The sequence below is a fragment of the Onthophagus taurus genome, chromosome 11 (genome assembly GCF_036711975.1).
Source record: "Onthophagus taurus isolate NC chromosome 11, IU_Otau_3.0, whole genome shotgun sequence".
In the NCBI taxonomy this organism is placed as follows: domain Eukaryota; kingdom Metazoa; phylum Arthropoda; class Insecta; order Coleoptera; family Scarabaeidae; genus Onthophagus; species Onthophagus taurus.
The window spans coordinates 27315241-27333154 of NC_091976.1; the positions used below are offsets into that span (position 1 = coordinate 27315241).

Consider the following 17914-nt stretch of genomic DNA (forward strand, 5'->3'; position numbering starts at 1 on the left):
CGAGAGATCTCAACACATAACCCCATACCGTAATTATTTGCAGATATTAAGCTGTCAGAACCGTAGATCGTTTCGTATATTAACTATGTTATATACTGTTCTTCACAATCAAACCCCAATGTATTTGTATTGTATATTTCAACGCTTGTCGTCGCATGGTTTACCTACTAGATCTCATAGTACCGAGATTTACCATAAATCGTTTGCTGTGCAGGCAGTAACCCTTTGGAATAGTCTGCCTACTGAGATCCGTTATATTCCTCACCTTGTAACATTTAAAAACCACCTAAAACGTCATTTATTGGCTCTTCAAGTATCTTCCTGAAAACTTTTTCTTCTCCCTTTTCTTCTCTTCTTCTACTTTTCTTCTCTTCTTCTTTTATTCCAGCAACTATCATTATGCACCGTTTTTGGTGACCATAAGTTTAGTATAGCAGCTTGCCGTTCATTTATTGTTTTTCTATATAACTTAGTATACTGCTGATTGATTGGGTTGTTTGGAAGATATCGCTTACGCGATAAATCGACCCTTTTGCCCGTATTTATGTATTAAGTTAAATGTATACATTTTCTTTAATTTGTATTTTTTGTTTCTTATTATGGCAATAAATTTATTTATTATTATTTATTATTGTTTTAGCCCCCCATCCAAAAATACAGTCATTTAGCTTCAATTTAAGATATACATCATATCTTAACACCTCAAAGTAAGGTTGATGTGATTTTTTTTAAATTTTCTTACACAACCCAAATTAACATTTTTTAACACATTTTTTTGAAAAACTTTATACATCAAACCCTATTGTTTTAATACCCCATTTATTAATACAGTTATTTAGCTTCAATTTAAGATATACATCATTTCCTAACACCGCAAAGATAAAGATACATTTTTTCTAATTTATTGGAATGTATTTTATTACAAAAAAGTGGGATTCAAAAATAATCTTCAAGTTTAACTAGAAATATAAAAAAGCAATATCATACTTGAGTATTCATAGCACACATCGCGCGTGACAGCTTGCAATGAAAAGAGTCTCATTCCCTTTTTGCGGCTTTTCCATTGCAATAAAGAGTTGACGTCTTTTCACAGTCAGTTGAGAATTTAGATTTTAATATATCAATAATGTTTATATAAGGAACTGAATTTATAATAGCATTATTTTTAAAAAGAACATCAAACTTTTCGTTATAAAGCTTTTCCAAGAAAATCCATTAGGATAGTAATTACCATATTGAATTTCTTGGTGAAAACTCCCCACGTTAAATTTCCATATCTTTATAGACACTTTGTATTTAAAAACTTTTAAGATTATAAAAACAAGTTCTTTTTCCTTGTTAAGTTTTAGCTGAGTAATTTGAAAATTACAGCCATCAGGTGGTTGAAACTAACCTTTTTTCTTCATCCTCTCAACGCAAAAAAAAAGCATCCCTTCATTACACCATCCCTTCAGTCGACGTATCACGAACGCTGCCGACCCGACGCTCACGAAGTGGCGTCTCGACGCTCTCAGTTCGCAGTCGGCCGCGATCGACCTCATTGGCGTGCAGGGAAAGGGACCAGCGACGGCGCCTTCGAATGTAACTCACCGACCCGAAACATAAGTGAGTTTGTTATGCATGAGGCAACCCCTTTTTTTAAGAAAAAAATTCTTGTACCCTCTAATTTTTTTTAACATTTCTGTATAATTCTTTCTAGTATTTCTATTATCAATTTCATTCTATCTGTTACTCGGTGTATCTGTGCCGATTGTTACCCCGTGTGTAACCACCTGTTACTTTATGATGTGCTTTCCCCGATTTTCCCTCTTTCTAAGTAGAAATTAATTCGAAACGATTTTATTGAACATTATTATTAGATTTTTTTTATTTTTACGGATATCCTTTGAAGGCGGGCTTTCCGTTGGTTTTCAACTTGTAATTAAGGGTAGAGTTCGTTCCGTCTAAATAGGGAAGTTTTCGCATTACCGAGGGTTTGAGGGGCGAAGCGGAAGTACAACTAAAAATAACTTTTTTAACGCGAACGTAAAGGTAATGAAAAAATCTCGTTATGGAATGGGGAGATAAATAGCTTTTTTTAAGATAAATATTTTTTTTTTTGGTAAAGAGGAAGAATTTCAAATGAAAAAAAAGTTTTTTTATGGTAAAAATTAAAGGAAAGTTAATTGCCAATCCGGTTAAAACATAAATACGATTAAAAATTAAAACCTTAGTGCTCTTATTTTTTTAAATTTTACCAAGTAGTTTAATCCAAATTTGTGGGAGAGCGAAAAGATGTAATCTAATTTTTAAAATTAAATTTCAAACATTTTTTCTCGTTTAAATTGTAATTATTCTTTCCCATTATAATTTTGTGGTGGATTTTATATTTGATTAACTGGAAAGTTCAAATTAATCACAGGTCGACACAAGATTACTGCCAATTAGCCCAGTTGAATTTATTGACTCTATGAAATCAACAATAAAGAGAAAATCAAACAACATCCGAATTCCGGGCAGTTCTCATTTTAATTTAATTTAATAGGTAATTCGAGATTAATTGGAAATTTTAATATCTACGCATCTAAAATAATTAGGGGATCAGAATTTAAATTAAAATATTTCAACCCGATTTAACGTTAAATCACGTTGTAACAATTTCAAACAGAATTATTATTTTTATTGATCCCCTAGAATATATTGAGAGGAATATATGTAACTGAAAAATTGTTTCAGGATGATTGAAGAGCATAGGATATAGAAAGGTATAAAAGAGAAACGAAAAATATAGATTGTTTGAGGAACGGTTTTTATTTAAAACGTGATATTTACAGAAATAAGATAGTAAAATGACAAAGTATTGTATTTTTAACGAGACACTCCACGAACTTTGTAATTTTAAAGGAAACGAACTCGCGTATTCGCGATTCTTCGCCATGAGTTAAAAGTTGAAAATTTGCGGAGCAAAACGAAGGGAAATTGGTGTTTCCGAATTAATGAGGATGTCACCAATTTTCAATACCAACGTTGTAACAGGATTTTTTATCTCTACTCAAATGACGGTTAATTGAATGAAATTTCTTTATTTATTATTAGAAATGTAAAAATCCCTTTGAAGTTAGTTGTGAAATCGGTGTCTAATAAATCGAAATGGCAAAGCTATTGACAGGTGCTTTTAGTCGGTGGTGCTCGAAACGACAACAACAATTTCAGCAAAACATATATTCCGACGGTGAAAAATAGGAGGGCCCTTTGTCAGGTTATATTGATTTATTTCGAAGGGCGGAAATTTAATATCGAGATATCACGGTGAAATAATAATTCCGCGTCCTTTTGACAATATCCCAATGTTTCACGTTTTTTAACTTTTTATCTTTTACTACTAGTTTTCCTTGCAAAAAGATAAATTACAAAAGTCAAGAGTATCAGTTTCGTCGCTAAAAAATTGAATAAAATATAAATTATAAGAAAAATCGTAAGAAACATTTCTTTGAAATAAAAATTTAATCATTTTGATTCCGTACTTTATATTATTGCGTTCAGATACTTTTCGGATTCAATGTGCTCCCCGAAACCATATGCATTAACTAATTACTTCCACGAATTTCACTGCAGTTGAGAGTTATCTATTATAAGTTTTAGTAAATAGTGCTTTAATTTGATTAATCGAAACTAATGGAAATTCGTATCGTCCTTTATAATAAAAATATTTTCATTTAATGAAGCTTTTAAAATAAATTTAAAACCAATAAACTAAATTAAATCGAAATTTTTTATTGGTGTTGAAATCGATGTATTTGAGTAATTTTAATTCTCTTATTTCAAAAATCCCTTAATTTGGCCAATTTTAACTTCTATAACTAGAATTTTTCATTCTTCCCGCCATAAGTGCGAATTTTAACATACAACATGGCAAAAAGCTCTTCTAGATCACAGAAGCAAAATAGTTGCAAGTTCTATAGTTGCAAATTGAATAATCAGTAATCCAAAGGCGGCTAACTCCAGTGGCAGAAACGATCATAAGAGATTATCAGGTTGGTTTTAGAAGTTATCGATCCACCGTTTACCAGATATTCATGTTAAGACAAATTCTATCACAATGGCTTATGATAGAGTAAAACGACGAGAAATTTAGAAAATGCTGGCAGAGCTTCAAATATCACTCAAGATACGAAAACTGATAAGAGCTGCAGTAGAACCCTGGGAGTCATCAACTTAAAAAGTACTTGTATCTGCAAATAAGTGAAGGGAAAAGCAAATATATGGTAACAGCACGTAGATTACTTCAACATATAGCAGTAAATAACCAGATTGCAGGTAACAACCTTGGAATGGTGAATGAGTTTAAATATCTACAAGACCTGTAGTAAGTTATGGATCTGAAACATGGACACTCAATAATCTACACCAAGAGTTGCAAAGAAGAAAGATGAACTACGAGATAAGAGAACTGGAGAAAGGACCAGAACTATGAACATGGATTATAGCCCCGCGACTGAGGTTGCTGTGACACGACACTGGCCGTGAATATTAGGGAGGAGGGCAAGACTCACAATGGGCTGTAGTGCAATAGTATGCTAAACCACTAAAAAGAGCTGGAAAAGAAGTTTTATTATTTCCTGGAAATACAGAATCTGCATGTGATGTGTCTAGTGGAGCTGAAGCATGCTTTTTATTTTTCATACAAGATATTTTGAATCGCCCCAATGTTGACGAAGATGTACCAAATATTAGCATGTGTTCATCCTGGGACCAGAGATACTAATTTAATCGAAATTAGTTACAAAATTGACCACAAAATTTTCGATTGAGGTTCGTTCCAACGCAGAATGGAATTTCGTGATCTCTTTGATGCAACAACTTCAAAATTAAATTTTACTCACCACCTTTTCCTCAAATCGTTTTTTTTTGCAATAAGACTAAGGGAAGCTGTGATCCTCTATTTATTTAATACATACAGAGCAGGGAAATAGGACGAACCCAAGGCTCGGTACCTCAAAAATAACAACAAAGAAAAACAAAAATACATCAAAATATATAGAATTTACGTATATAAACTATTTATCATGATTAGCTTTACACACCGTAATTATCAAATGCTTAAACACGCATAGCGAGTTGTAAAAAACATCAACCCCAGCGCTACGATGTTAATGGTCGCTAAACATGGGGTTCTGGAAGACATTAGTACGAGGAGTAAGACTTCAAGAAGACTAGAAAAATCAATACTACCATTAATGATTTATGGAATGTTAAAGTATCTGCACATGAACGATGCTGTAGTTGAAGGACTCACAGGCTGATACGTAACCAATGTAAGCGATGTTGCTTTTAAAACATACATACTTTGGGAATTTTTTTTGAACCTTTTCAATTCTGGAAATATATATTTGATATTGGAGTTTCCAAACGGAGCTACAGAGACTTAAAACGCAAAATACAATTTTCTTATAGCATAAATGTTTGTAAAATAAAAGCTCCATCAACGTGGCCCTCAAACGCCAAAGTCCCTGACCTGAGGTATGGTATCATCTTCCAGGCTATAATCGTATCTAATCGTGTCTGCCTTCCTTGTAAAAGAAATAACATTACATTTTTCAAGGTTCAGTGTCAAGAAATTTGAACTCCAATAAATACGTAGCGCAACAATATCGCACTGTAGTCTCGAGCAATCCAAAGCTAAGCCATCATTGATATCAATATTAAATAGAAAGAGTCCAAAGTGACTCCCTTGCGGTACACCGGAGGTAACTGTCCGAAAAATGATCATTGATATTACCTTCAGAGTCCTTCCACATGTAGGCAAACCAACGCAAAAGATGTTCGTCAATATGAAACATACGAAGTTTTGAAAGAAGCAGAGCATGGTCGTATTCACATGATCGTAACAGCAAAATGAAGGTAGAAAATACGTACAGTTCAAATAGAACAAAAATACAAATACCAACCATCCGAAGAAATACTTTCGTAAGATACTTTCCTTACTATATTTAGATTCTATTTTGTCTTCAATATCACGCCGAATTCACTTAGTTCTTTTTGCACCAGAAAGACTACAATCTACCAAACAATTTCATTTTGTACAAAATCGTTTTTATGAAACTAACAGATTCCAACATTTAACACGCTTTGAAGGAAAGTCATTTTCTCTAGCAGTTTATTTTATGATTTATTCGCCTTGAGGGGAAGCAAGAGTCAGGTCTATAATGATTGACAGTGAAAGAACAGGCTTGTGACATTAATAATTTTTCAAATCTCTTGATTGCTCGATGAGCCACGTATGTGCATTCTATTGTCGATCCTCGACAACTTTTCTCCCTAACAATCGGAATGAAAATATGTCAAACTTTGTTTCCCCGTTAACGAGCTTTCATAATTATATTAATTAGAGGAATATTATCTTTAATCAGGCTGGAATTTCTGCATAGGACAGTATCAACAGTGTACTTTGCCACAAAGAATTAATTAGTGAAACAAATTAAGTAATACAACAACAATGTTTTTCCTCGAAGACTGCGATATTTTTTATAACGTAGAATGTTGTGCTGATTCTGAAACTGTCTTCAGTTTTTCTCCATCACGTCCAGTTTTCGAGATATACCCAAAAATGTGGAAAATCGTAAATTAAAAAACATAGTAACATAGTTACTGGCTTACAAGGCGGTTTTACAAAATATTGCTGTTTTCTTTGTTTGTGGGATAGCCGAGAGAGAGAGCATCATTATGTGGGCAAAGACTGGCCTTCTAGAGAACATTACGATAATGGTGCTTTCAATGTCTTAAATAAGCCTAAATCTGTAATATTGCCTGCACTACATATCAAAGTGGGTTTGTTGAAAAACTTTGTGAAAACGTTGTATTCAGAAGGCGCAGCATTTAAATATCTCACTCAGCTCTTTCCACAACTATCGTACGCTAAACTAAAAGAAGGCATATTTGTTGGCCCTCAAATTAATAAAGAAAGAAAATTAATAAATGACAATGAATTCATGTCAACATTAACAACAAAAGAAGCAACGGCGTGGATTAGCTTCAAACAAACTGTCCATGGATTTTTAGGAAACCATTTCCAACTTACTGCACAATTACGAAGTCATAAATGCAAATATGTCGCTCAAAATCAATTTTTTCCATTCGCACTTTGAATTGCTTGGACATTTTTTTTCAAGCAATCTTGGAGCAGAAAGTGACGAACAAGGCCAGCGGTTCCATAAAGACTTAATGACATTGGAAAGACGTTATCAAGGTCACTGGGACGCAGGGATGATAGGAGATTATCTCTGGAGTATTATCAGAGAAATCGACCCAAAGACATTGTACAAAATTGTCAAAAAGTAATCATATCCCGCACTATACTAACAATAAGGAAAATAGTATACAGGTATATTCCGGTAAAATACATTCGACCATGGTGTCCAATGCTTCGAAATTTAGAGAATTAAATGTTCTACATGATGGAATAGCTAACTTTTTTGTTCATATATAATTCTTTTTCGTTACGGTGCGATTAAGTGATAAAAAAATGGAAAAAATTTGATTTTGTTGAGTTGTTTTAGGCTGTAGCAAAATAACTGAGAGTCCAATTTATGCCATCAATACCTTAAAATGTTCGTCTGGATCTCTACTTTCATGTCCATACAGCTACAGAAGCACACTATGCAAAATAAAAAATATACTGAACATGAACCGTTACTATGTTTTTTAATTTACGATTTTCCACATTTTTGGATATATCTCAAAAACTAGACGTGATGGAGAAAAGCTGAAGACAGTTTCAGATTCAGCACAACAGATTTTTCTTGTAAACTAATAGTGTAATCTACCGTACTTTAGTAACAAATCAAAATGGGATTGCACGATTTTTATCTATTCTACTTTTCGACGCTGAGGAATCAGAGTTCTCCCGATTACTATTTTTTTTATCATCTTTTCTTTTGGGAAAATCCATTTTGCTTCTATCAACTAGTTTCAGGGTCAATATTACGAATAACAATAATTTTACAATCAATTACGTCGGAATTACCTCGCCGGACTACGTAGAAATTTGTACGCGCTTATTGTGTACTAATTTGCTTTGAAAGCGTATGTACGTGCTCGTAGATAAACTCACACACACAGAATTCATACGAGTCTATAATCTGTCGATCGCATAGGATAGGAACACACAAAGCGTTGAAAATTTTTACTAAAACAGCTATGCACTGCAATTACAAAAGCGAAGAGAATTTGTAAAGGGCCTTGCGAAATTTCATTTCCGGCTCGGTCCAACATTCTAAACAAATATTCCAGCGAATCCGTTGATGTTTTTGACAACACCAATTGTGTACCAAACAATACGAATATTGTGTTTTAAGTACGATTGTTATTAGCCCGAATTCAGTTTAAATGCAAAAGCCAAATTGCAGTTTATCTTTCTGTTTATTACTCTACTAATAAATATTGAATTAAAATAGTTTCAAAGTGGGATCTCGGTATAATTATGTCCATTGAATGTGTAGGTATAGGAGATGTACAACAAATATACATCCACGTTAACATGGTAGACGTCCTGGAATTTCCGTTTTAGTGTAATTAATTGAAAACACTCCGTCGCTTCCGCTTAATCGTAACGTATTGTACCGTGGGCTATCAGATTACGTTGGGTCTTCTACTTGTATTTCAATTAATTTAATCAAATACCATTTTAATTTCGAGTTCAATTAATTAATTTTCTTATTTTCACATAAACAAGATTAAATTTAAAACAAAATTTTAATAAACTAATGCACATCCTTGAAACAAATTCAATATTGACCCGAAAATGTTCATTTTATAACAAATAAAATCGTGTCGACACAAAAAAAGTAAACAGAACGTGTTTTATTATTAAATCAGGCGAGATTGATTTTATTTTTACAACAAAATAATAAAGATTTAAAGTTTATCTTCTTTAATTAAATGTAAACGTATCAAACCGACCGGTTATAACGTTTTAACTATTAATAACTGGCACGTTTTACTAATTACAAAGTTTAAAATTTGCTAAACTAGCAAAGATACGAAGTTAACTCCCGAATTCAGCAAAAGATTATCTACAGAACACGCCCGAGCAGCTTTGAGATATTGATTCGGAATTATCCAGGTGGTTAACTACAAAGCAAACCCCAATTTGCACCAGTTAACGTAATTGGAATTCATAACTTATTGTTCCCTTGCATGCCATGCTGCCACATTCGATATTAAATTAGTTATGTTAATATATCATCTTGAACTATTTAGGAACATATTAATAACAGTCAATTATAATTCCAAGCTGTTTCGATCTACTCATAGATAAAATAAAGTTAAAAGATAAAAATGTCTATTTGTTAGAATTTAGGTCACGATAAAGTTGATGTGGGTGACTAGTAACTGACCGGGAGTCGTAGAAAAAGAAACGACAGTCCGGAAACTACAAAAGGCCAGAAGGGTAAGACGGGAAAAGCGGATTTCCCGTTATCCCAACCAGAAGTTCTACTAACACACGTATAGGGCATTCATTTCTTTTCGGTACGCGCGCCATCCATTAAATTGGCGAAGAACGCCGTTGACACGGATAATTCGTCACCGTTGGAAAAACCGGGAATCTTTTGCTCTCAAGAAGATTATGTGTGCCGTTTCCGAATGACAACATTTCTCTAAATTCCCACGAGATATCTATTCCAATATAATCTTTTTTTATTTATACCATTTGAAAAATTATCTCAATTAATAACTAACCTCGCACTTTAAAACGTAATCGTTTGTGGGTCATTTCCGATAACGATCGCGTGTAGCTCTTTACGAAGCGTGTTTAATGCGCACTTTACCGGAAAATTTCGTGATTAATTCAAACCATTTAGATACTTCAAAGTCTTGGAAGTTAACGGACTTTAACTTTGCGTGTATGATAAGTGGTCATCATATCTTGACTTTATTATTTATGGATTATAAACAAAGTGACAAAAAAATAATATTCATAATAATAGTGGGTATGATGTGTTTCATTGGCGTATTGGACTTTTTTGTTCGTCTCTTTTTCCTATTTTGAACTTGGCCTAGATATTCGCAATCAGTTCTCATACACCACAGCTTCCGCATTTACGGTTTATCCTCAGAACCAGTGCACTTTAATTACTGCAATGGGCGTAATTAGACTGAAACGATGCTAGTGATCATTCACTTTCAATTAATATCGACATTGTTGATCGTAATACAATAACTAGGTAACGATCATCGATAATTTTTTATTTCATTTATCTTATCATTAGAGTTATTAATATTAATCTTTCTGTCTGAATTGAAAATTGCGTTAGAATCCTGATTTCATATGTGCATTATACTTAGGATAGGTAACAATTAATTAAAAAAACGTTTATCAACGTATTGATGTTCCCTATATGTTCTTTTAATTGCTTAAACCATCGGTGAATTGAGTTGGCACTCGGTGCATCTCACTCAAAGTTCTTGCTGAAGTATTTTGACACAGATATAACAAATTGCAATCGCTACAATATTGGTTTAACCACATGGTACATTTAATATAGACGTATCAACATCGTTTCTTAGTTCTTTTATAAAACCACAAGCAAAAATAACATTAAAACCAACACATAATTCGTTTCCCCAACTGGATTTTAAACGAATTTTTAAAACTTAATCGCCGAAAATTGCAAAATTCGATCATTTCAAAAATTTATTTCTCAAAAACTAAAAGCGATTGTTCAAAACGGGTTGTTGCATTAAAAAGAGGATACTTTAATTAATAATTGATGATATTTCCACAAGGATCCTTCAAGAAATGAATTTTACAGCGAATTTTGAAAATTTTCGATGAAAATTGCAACATCGAAAATTTTATCAAAACTTCAAATATTGTTTTCTCAAAAACTAAAAGCTATTTTTCAAAACGGGTAGGTTCATTGGAAAGAGGTCACTTTTATTAACACTTTGGGAAATTTTCATACTCAAATTCCAAAAACTGGATTTTATACGAATTTTTAAACATAATAGGCGAAAATTGCAAAATTCGAAAAAATTGTCGTTCATTTCAAAAATTTATTTCTCAAGAACTGAAAGCGATTGTTCAAAACGGCTTGTTGCATTAAAAAGAGGATACTTTAATTAATAATTGGTGATATTTCCACAAGGATCCTTCAAGAAATTAATTTTATAGCGAATTTTGAAAATTATTGATGAAAATTGTAACATCGAAAATTTTATCAAAACTTCAAATATTGTTTTCTCAAAAACTAAAAGTTATTTTTCAAAACGGGTTGGTTCATTGGAAAGAGGTCACTTTTATTAACACTTTGGGAAATTTTCATACTCAAATTCCAAAAACTGGATTTTATACGAATTTTTAAAACTTAATCGGCGAAAATTGCAAAATTCGAATAAATTTGAAGGAACTATTATGCCGTTGCAAGCTAGATAAGATATTTAATAGATGTCGTAGATAATCAGAAATTTTATGCGCAGTCAGGTTGTAGTTACGACTCTTGGACTCTTTAAATAGATCCATGATTACATGGAAAAGATGATGCTAGTGTGTGTTCCATACTGGACGTCGCGCCTTTATTTCTTTATGTCGGTACAATAAAGGCGCGACATTTCATTCATTAACAAAAAATGATGCTGCATCCTTGAAAAAAGCATTCATACTTTGTTGTATTTGTATACAAAATACAAAGCGACTTACTATGGTTTCTGCTTCAATTTGTTTTGTAATCATCTTCCAAATGTTCAGCTCATTTCACGCTTTCAACGGTTGAGTTCTCCTTCACTCAGTGGAGGGGAGAGAACCTGTCTAAACCTGAATTTCCATTTATAGGCTGTTAATTACTTACACCATCGGTGAATTCAGTTGGGTTGGATTTGTGTCTGAGCTGTCAGAACTTGAATTTCCCTATACAGGTTTGTAAGTGCTTCTACCATCGGTGAATTGAGTTGACACTCGGTGCATCTCACTCAAAGTTCTTGCTGAAGTGTTTTAACACAACTATAACAGCTTGATGTAAACAGATAGACCAAAACGGCACAAACGTGTAGCCATCTAGGTACTTCCTAGGGTATTAACCAATGGATATGTTACTATAAAAGCGCGAACTATGGTAAATCTTAGGTTTAACCAGTAAATCTTAAGATTTACCAACATGAGTTGGTAAATGTGAGGATTTTTTAAACAAGAGATCGAATTTCTGGCTTTTACCAATAGACTGTGGTAGATGTTGGTATTGAGAAGAAAACAATAAATATATTTCAAATTAAAAGAGAGCAAATAATAAATTACCAGTTGTTAAGGCTATTGGAGAGCTATTGTGGCATTTAGAATTACAAAGCAGTCCTGATGACTTGCAAACGCATTTCTCTGATAAGCATTTTTTGAGGCAGTTACATTTTTGAATCCTTGTCCTTTATCTTTAACAACTTCTTCTACCTTTATAAAGTCTTCAGATCATGAGGTAAACTGATTCTTAGTACAAAGCTGCTTTAGTACTCCAATTTTCGTACCCAGTTGGTAAAGCTCGTTGCCCTTACATTTACCACAACTGCAACAATGCTTTTTGGGTCAATTTTAACTCTGTCAATGTCAGGTTGGATATTTATTTCACAAAACATTTCGGTCTTTTACTATTCAGAGTTGGTAAATGTTAGGTTTTACTGAAAAATCTTAGGACTTACCGTAATTCGGGCTTTTACAGTAACAGATATATCCATGTCATTGCAAACATTGGCTCAATTCCTGGCTTACAAAGCAAAGTTATCCATCACAATAGTGATAAAATATAATCACTAAAGCCACACACCAACTTAACAAGATCTCACTCATCTATCACTTATTATCGTTTCTTCTCGCTCCATCAACAACGTCACAACTCATATTCGTTCCCAAACAATTTTGGACTACGAATATTGTGCGAGTATTGTACTCTTGTACTGTAATCTGGAAAGTTTTTTCCAGATTACATTTTGTTTTTCATAAATAACAAATGCTGGAAATTCGATTTCGGTGTCGAGATAATGTCCACAAAATACATGTCATGCTCCTAATTTTAATGTGTAACTAATTCAAACTGCACCCTAACACTATGTTCATCCAAAATAGAGTCAATCGATCTCAATTTGCTACCTCCAGTTCTCCCTTGTTCCCAGGATATATGGGTTGTCAACTAATATTGATCAAATATCTTCGCTGAATCAAATAAGATTAGATGTTCTCCTTTGTACTATACACGTGTATAATTGTAATTATTATTATTGTCTTAACACGGTTATTAAAGATATACATATATTAAGTCTTTATTATATTAAATCTTGTTTTCCCTCAAATTACATCATATATGAAAAAAAGGTGAAACTGAAAATATAGTAGTGAAATATGTTATTTGTGTTCCATACTGGACGTCGCGCCTTTATTTCTGTATGTCGGTATAAAAAAGGCGCGACGTCCTGTCTGGAAAACACACCAGCCGGATTGGTCAGAACTACTGTATCTTCAGTGATTACAACAAACTTTACCGCAATTTTATATATTAAGTTTTTATTATATTAAATCTTGTATTCCCTTAAAGCACGTGTAATATGAAAAAAGGTGAAACTGAAAATTTAGTAACAAACCTAATAAATCGTTCGCCTTCAATAAACCTTTAAGTTCTTTGACGTATTGGCTTCCTTTCGAGCTTTACGTAGACGTGACCGATGGCGTCCCGACAGGCGTCCTATTAGCTAAATGGCTCCCTTGAATGGTCTTACGCGATTACTGGAACATTTATCTCGTTCTAGGCATCGAGGACCTTGTTCAGATGGTATATGCGACCGCAAAATTGATTTGGAAATCAATGGTTCTTTCTCTATTATCTCAGCCGTGCATAATTCCAATTAAGATAATTGAATATTACGGTACTTTTGAATTTATTTTAGTGGCCATTAAAAGTAATTTGGATTTTGTTTTGTAAATCTTAAAGATTTATTCTAAAAAAAGAATATATGATATAGGTCACGGTCCGAACCTTTCAATGCGGATCAGAGGGTTGAGGTTTGGATTTGGGGGAACGGAAGCGGCCGGGGACGTCACGCAAATCAGGGAAGCGTTTCTTATTCGGAAAATCAATTTTCAATCGCTCGAAATAGAATCTCCGCAGCTCTCTCACTCGCAGTTTGCGCCGCGACCCGTAAGGAAATCCAACGTTTTAAAATTAATAGTTAGGTAGTTGCTTTTACCAAAGAAATGAACGCCTTTGAACGTAGCGTCGCTGACAACCTTTACCAGGAGTATGATTAATTGTAAGTCCTGACGGGATGACTTACCACAGAGATTCCTCCTTTCTATGAAGACGAAACTGATTGAAAATCGAGCTTTTACGTTAACGATGATTTAATGAGAATTCGTTTTAATAAAGAAAAAAAAAATCTTCCACGATTTTAATTTCATTCGGGATTTTTTAACATTAAAAATTAAAATTTCAATTTATTTCTTTACCATTCAACATCGGTTATTTAATTGTGAGCTTTGTGCGAAAACTGTTTACATTGGAACAATGAGTTTATAAATTATCCCATAATTGATTGGACCAAACGGTTCCTTTGAAGTCAATAAAGGCCTAATAATGACATTTAAGGTTCATAAAACAAACCGGTTGAATAGATTGATACGGTTTGACGTTTTCAAATTAATATTTCCTTGAAAATGAATAAATATAAACTAAATAATGAATAATGTAAACTTATATTATTACATAATCGCTAACTTAACCCATAATTTATCTACAATACAACCCTAACACAAATGAAACGAGCGTTTATGTAAATCGTTTATGCACGAATAATTGTAAAGGGGTAAATTACCATTTGCTGTATTCGGATACATAATAGCAGCAAAATTGAGCTATTCGAAAACAGTTTTCCAGTATTGGTGTATTTATAAGAGGATTATAATCGAAAGTTTTATGAAAAGTTTCAGTTTAATCTACTCTTTTTGAACAAATCGGTTCTATTTTTATTTAAAGTTGTATGTAAAATCTGTAAATGGTACGTCAGTGTTTTGACAGCTTCGCGATCGAGTTGGGGAACCGTGAAAATACGTAACGGGGAAGGTAATCCATCGAAAAATTGCTTTTCAATCATAAGGTGTAACGGGCACGTTTTCGAAATCGATACCCACCTCCAATCCCTTTATTCAACACTGACTATGATATATTGGCTTATGTTCAATTGAAATCTGTTTACACAATTTCTGATTTTGTTAAGGAAATACAGGTCTGGTGTTGTGGGCGACTCTGAGAGGGGGAAGGGGATTCAAAGGATATCTCTTGAGGAAATAGAGCTACCTGAGTTAAACGTGGAAATGCCTTAGGGGATAAACCCTACGTTACATTTCCGGTTCAGCAAGCATAATATTATTGCATAATTTTCACTGTTTAGAGGGTTGGACTTAAGTGGGACGACCGACCTGGTTTGTGTAAATTTCCCTGTTTGATCACACAAATGATTCACGCGAGTTTGCTTCTTATCACAAAAGAAGAAATAATTTAATAACACCGCGCAAAATGAAATTTGTTTTAAAGGTACTTTAATATTCAATTTTATTTATACCAACATTACTAGGAAATAATTAAATTCGAAAAATATTAATACATGTTTGATTTATCGAATTGAATTATATTCATTATATTCATAGAACTCATTTTGCATTAATAGCATTAATTATTAGTTATATATGCATTATTAATTCCCTGAAGCACTTGAAATAAAGTTTTCATAACAAAAACACCACGAGTTTCATAATTTATTTTATTATTTTATTTATATTTACGCAATATTACAGAACATTTATTTAAAATGTTTTTTACATTTTGTTTTCCTTTTGTTTTTGGTAAATTTATGGATTGAAACCGATGTTCTATCTATAGAATAAACTGTGTGTTAGTAGCGGCATCAATCTTTTATTAGAAAATTAACCCGTAGCTACATGTGCGGTCGTGGCAATAAAATCAATAAACGGGCCCGATGGTGTTGAAAGGACCTATGGATGTTGCACACTCTCACCACCACCGCCACCCGCTCTCCCAATGTGGCCGTAGGGATACATTTCCCCCCCTTTGGGCATGCCGGCCGCCGTGCTTTTATCTATGGTCTCTATAAACTTCTACTAATTGACTTAATTATTTTAGCATTATAATTAATGTTCCAACTTGGACAAATGTCTGAGTCAACAGTAAATTTTCTTAATTATAATCGGCTTATAATTAAAAGAAAGTGAGATAAATATTTTCTGAAGAACACTTTTTTTCCGCAGTCCTGAATTTTGATGAAAATTTTAATGGTTTAGAATCTAGGAACAAAATGGTTATGATAGCTGCATAGTTCCAAATCTCTCCGAACTTGATGCATATCAGTTTGGCAATCACTTTGTTGCTTGATGACTTTCTTGATGTCCATCGTGAATATATGACAGTTCTTGCAACTAAGTTCTCTAAATTTGCTTTCATTTTTAGTAGTGTCTTGTAACTTATTTTTTGTAATTCGCGACGGTAATGAATGCTCTAACAGTACTCAAACGGGTGCTGTAATGAGACTCCTTACAGCATCCGATGCTGTAATGAGATTTTAGTAACATTTTATGCAACCAGTTCAAGTTGGTGACATTGGGTCATTAATTTTTCTAGTTGTCAATGTGACAATTTTTGTCTATGGATGTTTAAACACGTTCTTAGCATCGAATACAAAGTCCACAATGATGAGGACATTGACTCTGAGCAATTTCTCTTATTTTGGGAGGTGTACATCAAACATTTTTTCAGGTGAATATATTTTGTGTTTTGACAGTTTCTAATTGTCAATTCAAAGTGTTCCGGTGTACCAACTGCTACATACCTATTTCCCTACATTGCCAAAATTTACTTTATTTTTGTTAAAATAAAAATAAAAAAGTATAAAAACGCGAATTACAAAAAATAGCATAAAAAACACGTTTCATAAGACACTCGCCACTCGTTTTTCAACTTGAATTCGTGCATTTCAAGCGTGTCTTACGAAACTTGTTTTTTAATATACTAGTATAATATTACGTCAAATATAAAGTCTATATTAACACACAGCCAGTTCGTTCTCGCCAATCCAGACCTTACTTCGTACTGAGATTGGTTATCACAGGCTTCCGCGGGGTTGCTCCGATTACCGAAGATCACCAATGTAGTGAGTGAGAGCCGGGATTGAGTAAGAACGCTCTCCCAGGATACAGCGTCATGTTTTCGGCATCACTACCTCTTAGATCCCCTTTCAAATAAAACTGCAAAACTTGATCATAGAAGTAGAGCTAGCCATATAAACTGAAAAACAATTTGTATAGGACTCACTCAGCAAAAGTAGGAACTAATATAACAATAACGTCGAAAAATTGTTACCAATATTTGAAAGAGAGGTCATGCGAGACAAATTTGGAGGCGTGATGGAATTTAGGAACTTTGCCCAAAATATGATATACATCCATATGGACCATGTGGAAGAAGACATTAAATCCCACAATATCATCAACTATAGAAACAAGATGGGGAACAGAACACAACGACGGAAGTTCTTGGAACAAAGACAGCAATCAAAAATGTCCATAAATAAAAATGATACATTGAAAAAAATTCTCTTGAGCCTTGAATTTTGATGAAAATTGAAAGGGTTTAGAATCTAGGAAGAAAATGGCTATGATAGCTGCATAGTTCCAAATCGCTCCGAACTTGATGCATACCAGATTGGCAATCATTTTCTTGCTTTGTGCGACAAGCATAAGATATTTGATCTCCATCGTGAATATATGACAGTTCTTGCAACTAAATTCTCTAAATTTGCTTTCATTTCTAGTAGTGTCTTGTAAGTTATTCTATAATATTAGATCAAATATAAGGTCTCTATTAACACACCGCCATTTCGTTCTCACCAATCC

The 17914-nt window shown here is 33.4% G+C and overlaps 1 protein-coding gene across 2 annotated transcripts in view; it reads left to right on the top strand.

The window, feature by feature from the left end:
• Positions 1-1548: 1548 nt before the first annotated feature.
• Positions 1549-17914, top strand: part of LOC111415783 (Rap GTPase activating protein radish) — an 83814-nt gene continuing 67448 nt past the window's right edge. The window contains exon 1 of one of the 2 annotated variants that reach the window (XM_023047633.2): positions 1549-1605. The gene's annotated coding sequence lies outside the window, so the exon portion shown is untranslated. The remainder of the gene's footprint in view (positions 1606-17914) is intronic. The other variant, XM_071200163.1, reaches the window with a different exon arrangement.